Here is a 15,653-nt window from a genome sequence, read left to right on the forward strand (position 1 = left end):
GCAACGCTCACTTCCTTCCTCTATTTGGAAAAGGAGACCTGTGCAATATTTTTAGCTTCGTTATAAAAAGTAACGACGAGCTTGAAAGTAAAAAGTATCTCTTTTTATTACGCACTGTACGCGTTACAGAATGTCCGCATGGGTACTTCAGCGCGGTCGAAGTTTGCTTTTTAATCCAGTTTGAAAGTGAACATATCATCTCAAGTTCTTAAACAACAACGCTATTATTGTTACGTACTTTATATTAGAAACTTGCAATGATGTGACTCTATTTGGTTAATCAAAGACACTGCTCTTGTGCTATTGAAATTCAGAACATAAATATTAAACATTGTTTTATACTTTTTCTGTAGATTTCATTACTTGTACGTAATCTGTTTAAAGCGGTTATAAAATATTGTTTACTCTTTTAATAAGTCGTACAAGTCTTTATCTCGCACAAAAAGCTCACGTGACCAACTGAATTAAACACACTTTTGAATATAGGTGTCTGTTAAAGTTTATTTTTCTTTGTATTTATTACACTTATTTTAACTTCGAAATGTTAAGAAGTAAATTTTTAATTAAAGGGGCAAAACGAGAAGTAGTTGTACAGGCGAAATGGTTTCAGACTTGACAAAATAGCTACCGTGTCAAAGATATTTGTATTTACCCCAGGTAAATGGATACGTACGTTATATTGAAACTTTTTAATATACCCATTCATTAAGGCAATGTATATGACACTCTCGGTTATGGGTTACAGCTTCCTTGTTTCTGATACGAAGGAGTTATTAAAAATAAATGTATATAAACTTTCATGAACATATTTTAAAAGAATTATCTATTGAAGTTTATCAAACAAGACAAAATATGTTTCTGTCAATACGGTATACTTAGTAAATGTTTTAATTTTTATGTCCCAAATAAAGTTTCAAGAAAAACTATCTGGTTTACGCACATTGTTGAACTAAGTATGCAACCACATCAAGTCCTGCGCCTTGTTATTGCGGACAAGCGGTTTACTGCGGACAATGCGGCTTGATAAAGTACTTTGTGAAATTGTATTGTTTTTTTTTCTATCATTAAGAACACAAACATACATTCCCAGATAATCATTTACACCTTGCTCTTACAAATGCTGCAAAAGAAATCAGCAGTCTTGTCATTAATCAAAATTTGAGTTTTGTTTTAATGCTTGGTAAAAGTATCGATTTATTAACATGCTGTCATTCACAGTCCATATCTTCCTCCGAAAAAAAAGAAGCCAACTTTGCTCTCCTGTGTTGTTCAAAAGTTTGACTGAATGTTTAGCTCGACTTTTTTTTGAAAAGAAAAAAAAAGAGAAAAATGGTGTTGTTACAGTCACTTCGGCGTTGTCGTTGCCGATGCCATTGCCGTTGCCGCCCACAAACTATTACTTTGATCATAACTTTTTTTTAAAGTTATTGGTGTATTGTCTTCATACTTGGCCACAACAACCCTAGGGACAAGACCTATTAGTAGACCAGTCTAACCTTGACATTCATTCATAATTGACCTTTAACATTAAGGCCAAATGTCTAATTTTTGTTTGTTTTTTTTGCTGATTTTTTGCTATTAGTGGCTGAAACTCTGTTGTTTTTGAATGGATTGCCTTCAAAACTTGAACATAAAGCGACAGACCTTGACCTTCACACATAAATGACATTGACTTTGAAGGTCAAATTATTGAAATTTTCATTTGTTTTGCTGTAACTGGTTAAAACTGCGTTACAATTGAATGGACTGATTTAATTTTATAGCAGAACATTCTTTAGGAAAAGACCTTCATGTATATCAAATTGAAATTGACCATGTCTCATTTATGACCTTAACATTGAAGGTTAGATCGTTGAATTTTCACTGAGTTTTACTGTTATTGACTATTACTTGGTAATTAATAAATGAATTATCTTCATACATTGACAACACAACCTTTTGATGAAGACCTTTTAAAAGGTTTAAAACTGATCTTGATCTTTAAATGACCTTGGCCGTCAAGGTCAAATAATTGAATTTTGCTTAAGTTATCATAATCTTGTTATTTATGTACGGATTTGATTTAAACTTGAACAAACAAACAAACACATTGAATAATTAGATCTGACCTTGACCTTTTATTGACATTGAATGTAAAGGTTAAATTATTGAAATATTCTTGTTTTTCTTCTTCTGTAATGGCTATAACTTTGCTATTGATAAATGGATTAACTTCATATTAAGACACATCATCTTTAGGTCAGAAACATCCTATATATCAAACTCAAATTGACCTTTACCCATGTATGGCATTGTCCTTGAAGGTCAAATTATATTATTTTCATTGATTATTGCTGTAATTAGCTGTAATTTTGTGATTTATCAATGGATTATCTTCATCCTTGGACAAAACAACCTTTTGGACAAGACATCTTTAAAGGCTGAACTAACCTTGACATGAGCTTGAAATTAATCGTCAAGGTCAAAGTATTGAATTTTGGTTAAGTTGTCATAATTTTGTTATTTATGTATGGATTGGATTGATTCATATGTGGACACAACAACACTTGTTACCAAACAGATATATGGAATAATTTAGATATGACATTGACCTTTAAATGACCTTCACATTCAAGTGATTGAATTTTGATTATATTTTCTTAACTTTGGCAATTATTTATGGAAAGGATTTGAACAAAACAACAAGTGTGAATAGCCTGACCTATTAAAATCCAAGAAAAGGAAAAACTTTTCTTCTTCTTTAATTTTCTTTTTAAAGGTTTGTTTAAAAGGTTTATTTATTTACTCTTAGAAAAGGCAAAAAAGTCGAGCGTTGCCCCCGCTCGGCGGTGGCTCTTGTTAATAAATGATATAAAATTATTGCTCGAAAGCGACGGTTAAGAATCTTATCAACGATATTATTAAATTATGTATGTTTTGCAAAAAGAAAAAAGATAACAATAACAGCGGTAGAATATTTATAGCAAATGAAAAAATAATTGTGTTTGTTTCTCACTTATTTTGTTTATGTTTGCTGAGAAAGCAGAACCGAGGTATTTACGTCATAATCAGTTTCTGTTCTTTTGAAAATAACCCTGAAATAGTATATCTATTGGACGTGCTTACGATTATAAAAAATATCTTTTGCAGTAATGAATTAGCTTCATACCAGAAAGCGGCAGCAAACATGCCTGTTGTCGTAATATATTAAAAATAAAAACCCCTCGAGAGAAACGCTGTGTATGATAAACTGTTAATAGAAGTGCTTTCTACCTTAATAAATGTTCCTGAATGTTTTGTTTCTTGTCTCAGACTAGTAGACTATGCGGGATTTCTTGGGTGTTTTTTCATTCTTTCTCTTTCTCTGTAAGCGGCTGTTTCAACAGTTTTAGGATAAGTATTATTTGTAAAATATAAAGTTATTATAGTTTAGTGTTAAGTTGGCGTACAGAAATCAAACTTTACTTTTACAAGACAAGTAAAAAGTTAAGAGAAAAATCCTGAAAAATCTCGAGGTGACTTTGTATTTAGTTTATAAAAATCTATTATTTTCTATTCAACTATGTTTTATTAAATTTTACCAAGCAAAAGTTCATTTCCATATGAATGGGACAGACTATAATTGCTGTATTAAAATTAAAAAAATATGTGTTTCATATGAATAAATGTTTAATAATATGTAAAATATAAATTATTTATCATCCATATGTAAATGGGGATAGACTAATAAAGTTGAGCTGAGTTTCAGTTTAACTCCACTGTGGTCCAAAAGACATAGAAGTTTACATTTTCTTTTCTAGATTTACTATGGTGCTTAAACAAAAAGATATAAACAATATAATAAAGAAATATACTCATAAATAAAATGACAATAGTATTGTTCTGCTATTCCTTGCCCGATTCGAGTGAAAAGCGTTGTAACGCTTTTCATTTTTGGGTCATTTGTTACAATTGTAATAGTTATTCTGGAAACATATTTACAGTCCCTTTATGTAAAAAAACCCTCATAGGAGTCCCTTTAACAAGTTTTCCAGCATTCTAATTAATAACTATGATATTTGAAAGACACATACAAGTTACAACAAGCGTTTTCACTGAAGCCGATTATTTCGAGATATATTAAATCAATTTTTGCTCAGATGTTGATTATGGAAATAAAAACTTGTACGTGAATGGACAAATCAGTGATTTAAAAAGAGTTGTGATTTACTTATCCCGAGATATGATTTCGTTGAACGGAAAAACTTGGTTTTAAGTAAAGGAGACTTTCTTATTATAAACAATGATCAAGGGAACTATTAAATGAAATAAGACTATACGTTGAAAAGATGTTATGATACACTCGTATATTGTTTTCTACGCAAATATTAAACTTTATTGAAATAACGTTTCAATCACAAATGACTTTATTCTGATAAGATATTAAAACTGACGATATTATCCTGAAAGTCCTTGAAACATCTGTTTGTGATTTAAGCAGCAGACGATCAACACAGGTAGATACTAGATAGAAATCTAGTTATTTGTGAAACAATTACAATAAGATGATACCATCAACATTTATATATTTCTATACTCATTTATTCTGACAGTAAGAGTGTTCTTTCTGAAAAATACATTCTATATAATATCATAAAGAAGTGTATTTATAACCTTAGCTGTCAATTATATTAGAAATCCTAGAAATTTATTAAGACACCAAAGAGATTGTTATTTTTGGTGAATAGAAAGGATTGGGAAGGTGAGTGTATATCAAATAAATTAAAAAATAAAATAAATACTAGTTTTGACTTAAAGGACCATTTTCATACATCATGCTTAACCCTCAGCCTGCAAACGGAAACCGGTTCTACCATTTGACCATGCAGCACAAGACCAACAGGCACATCATGGTTTGCGCGACTTGTGTGTAAATATTTTCAAATTTTCATATAAAAAATGAATTAGTGTTGTCCAGATTGGAAACATTTAACATGTTGAGTGTGGGGAGGGTAGATATGCACTTCTTAACATCATGTACTTTATAAACATTATTTTCATTAACATCTTTTACTTTTTAATTTTTAGAATATCATTTTCACGCTCTAAGATATATAATCTATCTTTCACATTTTCAGAAATAGTAATTCAGTAATAAGATGGCACAGCGTATAAACTACAGTATGTGCAAGGTCCCGTGGCCAAATGGATAAGGCGCCTGACTACGAATCAGGAGATTGCAGGTTCGAGTCCTGCCGGGATCGTATTTATTTTAAGCACTTTAATCTAAATTAATCATATTATCAATATACATGCATGAATATTAATAGTATTTTACTGATTTTTGCATTAATATATTATTTCAAATAGCCATTGTACTTATTGAAAAGAAAAAAAGTATGTAAGATTTTTTTTTCAAAACCTACAGCGTATAAAATGTTGAAGAATATATATTTGTTATCAAATTTTAACAATTCTAAAAACGTATGTGAGAAGTAAGCAGAGAAAAGTGAGCTCGACACAAAGCTTTACAATTCATATTGGTAAACCAATGCTCTTTTGGATTGCCTCGCTAGTTTTCTCTGCAAGGTGAACAAACTGGCTGCGAAATCCAAAACATAAAGCAAAAATGTTCTACAAGAATGCTCAGCTGGAAAAGCCAACTAGTGGGACATTCCTAAATAAAATGTGCTATCAATGTTCTGCTGGAATGCCCAGCTGTTAGAGCATTTTACCATCGCGTTCAGAAATATAGTCTAATTGCTCTGCTGGTCAACTTCAAATTGTAATGCTTAGTGCTTAGCTAACTGTTCATTGTCCACTGCTAACTTCACAAACCGTTTCATAGTCTGTAAGATATTGTATTTATTGTGAAAAAAGTGACGGATAACATTTTGTGCTCATTTGTACAATGTATCATGGTTATAGAAATTTACTATTACATTTTGCGTGTTCGAGTCATGCTGGGATCATTCCTCCTTGTGTCTCTTTTCTGAACAGCTATGTTTTCGTTTGAATTACATTTGAGCCGCGTCACGACAAAACCAACATAATGGGTTTGCGACCAGCATGGATCCAGACCAGCCTGCGCATCCGCGCAGTCTGATCAGGATCCATGCTGTTCGCTATCGGTTTCTCTACTTGTTATAGAGTTTGTAAGCGAACAGCGTGGATCCTGATCAGACTGCGCGGATGCGCAGGCTGGTCTGGATCCATGCTGGTCGCAAACCCATTATGTTGGTTTTGTCATGACGCGGTTCATTTTAGCTTCAACATTCCGTGTAATAATTACATAAATGTGCTATCAGGACACACAAGGTATATAGACAACGTTCTCAGATAAACGCTTACATTACATTTGAATATTGTGTTCGAAAAAGTATTTCATTTTTTAATATAACCAAATACGTCAAACTACATGTATTGACAACTTGCGTTAGATTAAACAATACTTGCGCTTTTTGTCTAGTAGAGATATCAAACGTTTTCATTTTAGATTTATATCAGCAAACAAGCACCAATTGAATTCATGTGAAGATGAAGTTAAACGAAATATTAGTATTCAAAGAAAGAATACATCATAATACTTTCCTTACATATACTTACAAGCCCTTCGGGGGGGGGGGGTTGGGGAAATCCTTTCTTTGTGATATACGTAGAAGTAAACGGCCACAAGTCAACTTGTTTATAGACTGTGGATTCATAATCATTTGCAGCATGAAAGGTCCCGTGGCCCAATGGATAAGGCGCCTGACTACGAATCAGGAGATTGCAGGTTCGAGTCCTGCCGGGATCGTATGTTTTTGCTACTTTCATCTCAACTTGAATGTAAACCTTTCCATTCAATTTTGCTGCATGTGATAATGCATTTGTGATAATCCTTATAGAAAAGCAGATTTATCATCAAAGGTGAAAAAGAACATTTTGGACAAACAAAATCGTCTTTTATAATTTAAATTTCTAGCATACAAACTGATATTATTGTATGACAGCGTACTTCTTTGAAAGCAGTTTGTTGCCAATAAAGCCTGCGAGTTAGCACTGATCAGTCGTTCAAAATATATACAAAAATGGTGCTAAAGTATTTGAGTTTTTTAATGTGGTCGTCTTAGTGTAAATTGGCGTTTAAAAAAGTTTGAAAATTCCTTAATAGTGTTCGCTGTTTATTCGTCTGTCATATTATGTTTTGTTTTTAGCAGTTTCCTCCCTTTGAATAGGCTTTACACTGGTATACAATATTTTCTAATAGCAAATGATATGTTCTTATAAATGTATGCAGTCTATATTAATGAGGGTCGATCCGCACGTTAAGACACAAAAAGTAGCTTTCTCTATCGAGTAAAGGATACAGGACATGTCATCGGTCATGCCCTTAATTGTTTAATTTTGAAGCAAAAATTGGTGTCAGTTTACCAACGTGCAATTTCCGCAGATTATTTTCCAAAAAGACAAATTTTAAGCCGAAAAGTAGGTCACTATACAGCAGCCAACTATATATTGCCAGTCCCCTCTACTGCAGTCAGATCATCGGCAGCTGGTCCGTTTTGGTTTCCTTTTTCTTTATGTTGTCCCCAAGCTCTTCGAATCCCCAGCCGATTTTTTATTCCCCTCAACGACAGTTCCGTACAGAGTAGAGGAGCGAGTGAAAGAGTGATGTTATGTTTCTTATAATGATTAATTAATAACATATCCTGTGTGTAACATATCCTGTAAACATGTTAAACACTAATCTATTTTTCCCAATCCATTTCTTTAAATATATTCTTTCATTTTAACAAGCTATCTTGCTTTTACCCTAGGGAGAACATGCAAAATGATTTCCGCGTTGCTATGGAATTGCGTATTGTTAAAACGTTTTTAGATAATTTCATTTTAAAGTTAACTCCTGAAAGTCAGATCTTACTTTTTTACTTTTCATTTATTGTTGTCTTATTTGACAGGACTTGTACGTGCTGTAATACACCCGTATACATTTAAACATGAAAAACATATTGTTGCTATTCTCTTTTTTAGTTGTTTATATAACTAGTAGCTTTTATGTTAATTTATCAACTATCAAATTGATAGATTGAAATGAACATACTGAAATGATAAATTATTTTGAAAAGTAATTTATTACATTCCAGCATCTTCATGTATAAAAATGGCAATGGATCTTTGATGGCAATGTTTACATAGGTTTCCAGCATGCATCAATTTATTTCATATGTATTTTAATGCCATATATTCAAAGGGATATGTGAAAAACACGCCCTGTTGCCTCTGATGTTCACTATGAAACATATCATTTTAAATTTACAATTCAGTCACTAATTATCTAGATAAAACTTAATTTAAATGACAACATCTTTGTCATGCATTTCGTGATATACATTCAGGAAATGGGATACTAGTACATCAGTTATTGTTGCATACATCTTCATTGTATATAAGTATCTGTGGCCAATATTGAAAGTGAACAAGTATACCAAGTTTGAAGTGAATAGATTTGGTAGGAACTTGGAATATTAAATATTAAAGGTCATAGTGACCTTGATATTTCGCCCTTTTATGTCAAAGTCAGTGTGACCTGTAGAACTCGTCATCATGAAGTTTCAATGTTATACCTTTGTTAGTATTGAAGCCTATGACCACCAATAAACACTTAACCATAAAGGTGAAAAAGATAAAACAATGGTGACGCTGAACAGATGGTCATGACAATACTTCAACTTTTCGAAGAAGGACTCATATATTTCTACTTGGTAACGCTTAAGTTAAAGTTGATAATGATATTTACTTTCCAAGAATTAACTATTGATAATATCCAAAATACCAAAATACAAGAATATAATTCGAAACACATTAATGCCTTATATGAAAGGTCCCGTGGCCCAATGGATAAGGCGCCTGACTACGAATCAGGAGATTGCAGGTTCGAGTCCTGCCGGGATCGTATTCATTTTAGTTTTTCACTGATCTGGAAGATCAATTTACTCGTTTTTTACGAATGAACTGATTCCTACAATCCTGTTTTCTTAATAAGTAAAGAGGACTCATTATAATAGTAAAAAAGAACATTTTGATCAAATGATGTTTCAGTAACAATATTTAAGCAAAATGTTGTTTTTACCATGATACAAAGCGATTCGTATTTTTTCTTCAGTATTCTTCCTTCTTTCTGACTAAATATTAATTGTTTTGGAGCTCAGCATCTGGTCACCCATGAAGCCTTCAATTTCGCCTAATTATACGATTCAAATACATGTATACAAAGATTGATGCTATAATTTTTGTACTTCGTGTGTAAATCCGTTTTAAATGTGATTCCTTTTACTTGTATATCACAACACCAATTATAAAAATGAAATTTATTGTTAGATCGAAGTTGTCTTACTGTTTATCGGCGTGTATAGAAATTCTTATACATATAACTCAATAGTCATGAAAGCTACATACAAATCTCTCTATAAACATATAAATTGCACTTGTGAATATGAATTTCTTTACTATTAATAATTAGATTCTTCTCTCAAATTCATGAATTTGAATTAAGAGCACTTCTGTTATGTTACTTACACACATTGCTAGAAAATATTATTTAAAGATTTACTTTCATGAAATAAAGCCTGTATTTAATGTTTCGTGTAATTTCATCTTACTAACGCACCGACGCTTCATTTATATGAACAAGAACTGTAACATAACCAATGCTAAAACATAGTACATTTTAATTAAATTATATTATTACCTCAAAAATAGTCACAAGAATGTTAACTTGGCCGTTTTACAACTACTAGTAATAATAAGTATCATTTTAAGATATAATTCATAATTTTTTTGTAGTATGAAAGGTCCCGTGGCCCAATGGATAAGGCGCCTGACTACGAATCAGGAGATTGCAGGTTCGAGTCCTGCCGGGATCAAATTCATTTTGCGCTTTTTCCTAAATTTTAATTCATTTTTGCATGGACGCAAAGAAATATAACTCACCGTGTCAACCTTTACAGTTATAATATGTGAACCTTCTCCTGCAAGCCTATACAATTATATGTGTGTTATATCTTACCAGCCGAAATAATTATTTAATATTATGCATCATGTCTTGCCATTCTATGAGTACTATGTCTTGCCGGCCTAACTAATCATTTGTTCACAATGTCAGGCCAGTCTGTGTAATTATATGAGTGCTATGTCTTGTCAGCCTAAATAGTTATATAATCCAGCTTAAATAATTTTATAAGCACAAGTCTTGTCAACCGACATAATTACATAAGCACCATTTCTTGTCAGCCGAAATAATAATATGTGCACCCTGTGTTACTATCCTTTACAATTATATGTGAACTATATCTTGTTATACTCTACAATTATATGTGTACCATATCTTGTCATACTTTATATAATTATATGTGTACCATGTCCTGGAAGAATTAAAATTTTATGCTCACTATGACTTATGTGTACAAATCATGGGAGCCTATATATTTGATTTTTCTTAGAAACACATGTAGACTCTTTTATACACTGTTATTATAAAATGCTACGTATGGATACACAGTAAACTTAAAGCATAATATAAAATAAACGTCTCTTTTACGAATATTTTTGATTGACAATAACTGTTTGATAAATTGTCTTCTGTGTTTAATGTTTATATATAACCAAAGACATCAAACTACATGCATTGACAACATCGCGTTAGATTTAACAATACTTTGTATTCATATGAAGATGAAGTTAAATAAAACACACTAATTTAAAGAAATGATACATCACAATACTTTCCTTAAATAGACTTACAAGTACTTCATAAATTATTAGGAAATTCGGGGAAAAATCTTTAATTTTTCTTTGTGATATACGCATACGTAGGACATTTAACAACCTGTTCAGTAAAAAACAAATATAGACTGTGGATTCATAATTATTTGCAGCATGAAAGGTCCCGTGGCCCAATGGATAAGGCGCCTGACTACGAATCAGGAGATTGCAGGTTCGAGTCCTGCCGGGATCATATATTTGTGCTACTTTCATCACAACTTGAATGTAAACCTTTCCATTCAATTTTGCTGCATGTGACATTGCATTGTTATAATCCATATTCTAAATTGGAAAAGCAGATTTATCATTAAAGGTGAAAAAGAACATTTTGCACAAATAAAATCGTATGTTATAAATTGAGTTTCTAGCATAATTCAAACTAATACTATTATATGACAACGTACTTCAATTCTTTGAACACATTTTGTTGGCAATAAAGCCTGCGAGTGAGCACCAATCAGTCGTTTAAAATATATACAAAAATGGTGCTAAAGTATTTGAGTATTTTAATGTGGTCGTCTAAGTGTAAATTGGGGTTTGAAAAAGTTTGGATAATTCCTTATTAATGTTCGCTTTTTATTCGTCTGTCATATTATGTTTTTAGCAGTTCCTTCCCTTTGAATAGGCTTTTCTTTAATATAAAAGCTCTTCAAATAGCTTATTAATGTTTACAGTCTATGTGGGTCGATGACACATAAAGAAGGTCAAGGTCACGTAAATATAGGAAAGATGTGTTTGTAAATGTTGTCAAAATATTTGGATTTAATCTAAGTTAAGGAAGGATTTAAGAAATAAATTTTATATCAGAAGTTTCATAAAGTGATGTATCTTCGGATTATATTATATTATGTTATGGGGAATAAAAAGGAAAGAAAGCGAAAAAAACAGTAGTAAAGGTGAAACACCTAAAACTGAAAGGGGAACAAAGGATTTAAAAACAGCGGGAAACGTCAACAAACAAAAAGAGTTGGATCATAACGTACAGGACGGTAACGGTTGGTACCTTTCATTACTGAACTCTGATCAAATATTTACCGGACAGTATAACAATACATCTACACCCACTAAGAATATAACAATGGCACACATGCAGATGAATAACGGAAAAAACGGAACAGGGTTCACGAGCCCCACGCAATATGTTCAGTTGTCTACTGTCCTAGGATGATAACTTGAGCCTTTGTTTACATAACAAAGACCAATAACAATGCGAAAAATAGGTTAGGTAGATCAATGCCACAACCCATAAAAATGAAAATAAAACTATATGTTATCATATGTCTTGTTAGCGCAGTAGGTAGAGCAACCGTGTCAGTAATGAGTTTATCCGTACAGACAGAAGTTCGACTTCTGGTACATTTTTTTTTTACCCCAGAACAGTCAATTGTTTGACCGGTTTTATGCATACATGAATATGAGATCGAATATTTTATTTCACTGTGATCAAAAAATACAAAAAGAAAAAAGAATAGAAATAAAAAAATAAATATATACTATAAAATATATATCATAAAAAGAAAACAAAAAGGAAAACGAAAATAATTGAATAATTATAATGATAAAAAAACAGAGCAAGAAGAAAAACCTGTGGTTATAAAATGGCACTACTTGGGGTTCGAACCTATGAGAAAAAAACTCGAAAAGTTACAAATAATTTCGATCTACCGACAGAGCCATAACGGTAATACGCAAACGATACTGTAAGAATAATGCTATATAGTATTTGTAAGTGTTTACTTTTACGATATCGGATAATAATCCAGATAACCCCGTTTTTGGACTTTCCCATGTACCGTTAAGACCAAATTATCATCCTAGGACAGTAATATGGGTCAATTTCAATCGCCAAAACATAATATGAATAATTTCACTTCCCGTAATGTGCAGTCTGTAATCAACCCTTCTGCGGCAACACCAGCTTCAACACAAGGACGCGGTCAACACGTGACTAATGAGGAGCTTATGTCTTTCATAAACGCTAAATTTAGTGAAATGAGTACACATTTACAAAAGATAGATGTTGTGGAAAAGAAAGTGTCGGAAATGGACTCTAAATTAAACAAACTCTGGGCTGATTTAGACGCTAGGGTTGCTAAAAACACTGACAAGCTGAACAGAGTAGAAGAAACCGTAGACTCTCAAGAATTTTCAATAGCAACAAACCAGGAACGTGTTTCGAAATTAATGGAAGAAAATCTAAAATTGAAAGAGTCTGTATCTGATCTTCAGACAAAATCTATGGCAAACAACCTTATCATTGGAGGGATTCCGGAAGTGGCCGACGAAACAATTATTCAAACTGCTGAATGCTTACAAACATATTTCACAGACGGCTTGAAAATACCTTCTGAGGAAGCTAAAAGCATACAAATTGAAAGAGCTCACCGTTTTGGTGCGCGTCGTCCTGGTAAACCAAGAAGCATAGTAGTAACATTTAAGGATGTACAGTCAAAAAATCATGTAAAGTCTTTCAAGGATAAGGTCGACACAAAAGCAACAGGTCTATTTATGCACGATCAGTTTCCACCAGACATTGTGGCGCAGAGAAAACGACTCATACCAATCATGAAAACGCAAGAGCTGATCATAAGGAAGCTTACATAAAATACAATAAACTGATCGTCGATGGTAGTATTTGTATGAACGGTCCATATGGCACTGTCACATAGGATATACACGAGGGTGATGTGTCAATTGCTGTTTGGAATTGTAACGGTTTGTCTAGCCAAAAACTGGAGGACGATGACTTTTGTCGTTTGATCTCAAAATACGATATAATTTTTCTTCTCGAATAATGGACTAACATTGACAGTTCTATTGAATTGACCGGATATAAGTCGTTCAACTGTTACCGCAAATTTCAACATAGAAACGCGCGCAGGTCTAGTGGCGGTATAGTTCTCTATTGTAAAGATTGTATCTCTCCTGGAATATCTATTGTCCGTAATCACTATGATACTATTATATGGGTGAAATTGGAGAGAGAATATTTCAACACTATTGAAGATATACAGTATATGTTTGTGCAGTTTATCTCTGGGGTCAGGATTCCCCAGCCTACAACATTGTAAATGTAAATCTCTTTAAACTCTTGAAAGCGATATCATTCATTTTCAGTCTCAAGGAACTGTTTTTGTTGCTGCTGACATGAATAGCCGTGTAGCAGTAAAGCCAGATTTCATCCGTTATGATAGAATGAATTCAATTATCGATGGTAGAGATTATGTGCCAGACGTACCTCTATCACGAACATCAATGGATAGTCATAGTAACGCTTACGGCAATAACCTATTAGACATTTGTAAATCAACGGAGCTTCGTATTTGTAATGGCCGTTTCCCGAATACAGACTCCTATACGTATTGTGGATATAACGGTAATTCGGTCATAGACTAGCTCTTGTGTAAATAGTGTGATTTTGTTTCCATTAAAACATTTGAATTGTCTGACTTTAACATGTTTCTGATCATAAGATCATTCAGTTTCGTGTTGCTGCGAATACCTGCGTTAAATCTTATATTGAGGAATCTTTCAATGATAAGATAAGATGGAATCCAGACAAACGTGATGAGTACAGGAGAGGGCTTATATCGAAGTTTCCACAATTTAATTCAATATTTGACACTGTAGTAAATCACAATGCTTCAACTGTGAACAGAGTAGTCTGCGAGTTTGTAGGTCTTATTAACGAGGTCGCAAAACCGTTATTCCTGGAAAAATACGATCAAGAGACTTTTATTCAGTAACGCACAAATTCAAAAGGAAATCTGTGGTTAAAAAATCGGAGTGGTTCGACCAATCTTGTTATGATAAAAAACATGATTATTTAGAGGCTTTAAAGTGTTTTAATCAATCTCCGAACGATGAAAATAGATTATCCCTTATGTCAAGAAAACGGGTGTACAAAAAATGGATTAAAACAAAAAGATTGCAATTTAAGTCTGTTAAAATGAATGACATTGAGAATTTGAAAACGAAAAACCCACGTGAGTTTTGGAAATTCTTTTCAAAAAAAAAAAAAAAAATTCAAAATGTAGTGATTTATCAGCAAATGACCAGTGCCTATTTCAAGAATTTAATAGACGAAATCAATATGTCACAGGGTCAAATATTTCCGGTGGAACAGAAACAAAACTCTGGGCGTAGGTTCGATGTTTTTAATGACTCCAAATAAAAATGGTCTAAAAATATAATAGATTAATAATTATACATCTTACAATTACAATACATATAAAAACAAAATACATTGAAATAACAATATATATACACAATCGACGCGGAATAAGAAAATACAAAAATACATAAATAAGATTACAATCAATATGTTAATCTTAATACAATTTCTTACCACAGCGTCTGTAATTAAACTATTTCAATATAAATTGAAATAGGTAAAGTAAATGTAGATCTATATAAATGTTAAGTTTTTACTATGTCTGACTCGTAAGAGATGACTGTAAAGAGTGAGCGGGACAGGAAAAGCAAACAGTGCGCAGAAGTAAAAAATATTTAAAAGAACCAATGGATATCTCTCTCACATAGAATCATTCATAACAAACACAACAATTGGATAAGTTACAAGAAAGAAAGAGTGACCAGTGTTCACGATATTGCACGGGTGAGATCGACAATGTACATCATTGACGGAAATTGTCGATTTTCACCGATTCAATACCGGAAGTTAAACTTATACGATAAAACCTAAACGAAACCGAATAAAAACGCGCGTGCACGATGTTTCCGCTTAAATAAAACTATGGAAAGCCACGGCTGCCATTACCATATAATTTCAATCTGTGACATTCTCCCCTGGTAGGAGAAAATGGCTCCTGACATTTTCCTACACTAATTAATTTACAGAATCTATCAACAAGTTAAAATACATTTAAATT

At 32.5% G+C, this 15,653-nt stretch overlaps 5 non-coding genes across 5 annotated transcripts; all 5 read left to right on the forward strand.

Moving 5' to 3' along the window:
• The first annotated feature begins 5,149 nt into the window (after nt 1-5,149).
• Trnar-acg (transfer RNA arginine (anticodon ACG)) lies at nt 5,150-5,222 on the forward strand. Its single transcript has one exon. It is a non-coding gene; the product is annotated as a tRNA-Arg (tRNA).
• Nucleotides 5,223-6,681: 1,459 nt separating this feature from the next.
• On the forward strand, nt 6,682-6,754 carry Trnar-acg (transfer RNA arginine (anticodon ACG)). The gene has a single exon. It is a non-coding gene; the product is annotated as a tRNA-Arg (tRNA).
• Nucleotides 6,755-8,820: 2,066 nt separating this feature from the next.
• On the forward strand, nt 8,821-8,893 carry Trnar-acg (transfer RNA arginine (anticodon ACG)). The gene has a single exon. It is a non-coding gene; the product is annotated as a tRNA-Arg (tRNA).
• An 897-nt stretch (nt 8,894-9,790) lies between these two features.
• On the forward strand, nt 9,791-9,863 carry Trnar-acg (transfer RNA arginine (anticodon ACG)). Its single transcript has one exon. It is a non-coding gene; the product is annotated as a tRNA-Arg (tRNA).
• Nucleotides 9,864-10,881: 1,018 nt separating this feature from the next.
• On the forward strand, nt 10,882-10,954 carry Trnar-acg (transfer RNA arginine (anticodon ACG)). Its single transcript has one exon. It is a non-coding gene; the product is annotated as a tRNA-Arg (tRNA).
• Nucleotides 10,955-15,653: the final 4,699 nt, after the last annotated feature.

This window comes from Ruditapes philippinarum, unplaced genomic scaffold, assembly GCF_026571515.1.
Source record: "Ruditapes philippinarum isolate M1 unplaced genomic scaffold, ASM2657151v2 ctg604_1_1_1_1, whole genome shotgun sequence".
Classification (NCBI taxonomy): Eukaryota; Metazoa; Mollusca; class Bivalvia; order Venerida; family Veneridae; genus Ruditapes; species Ruditapes philippinarum.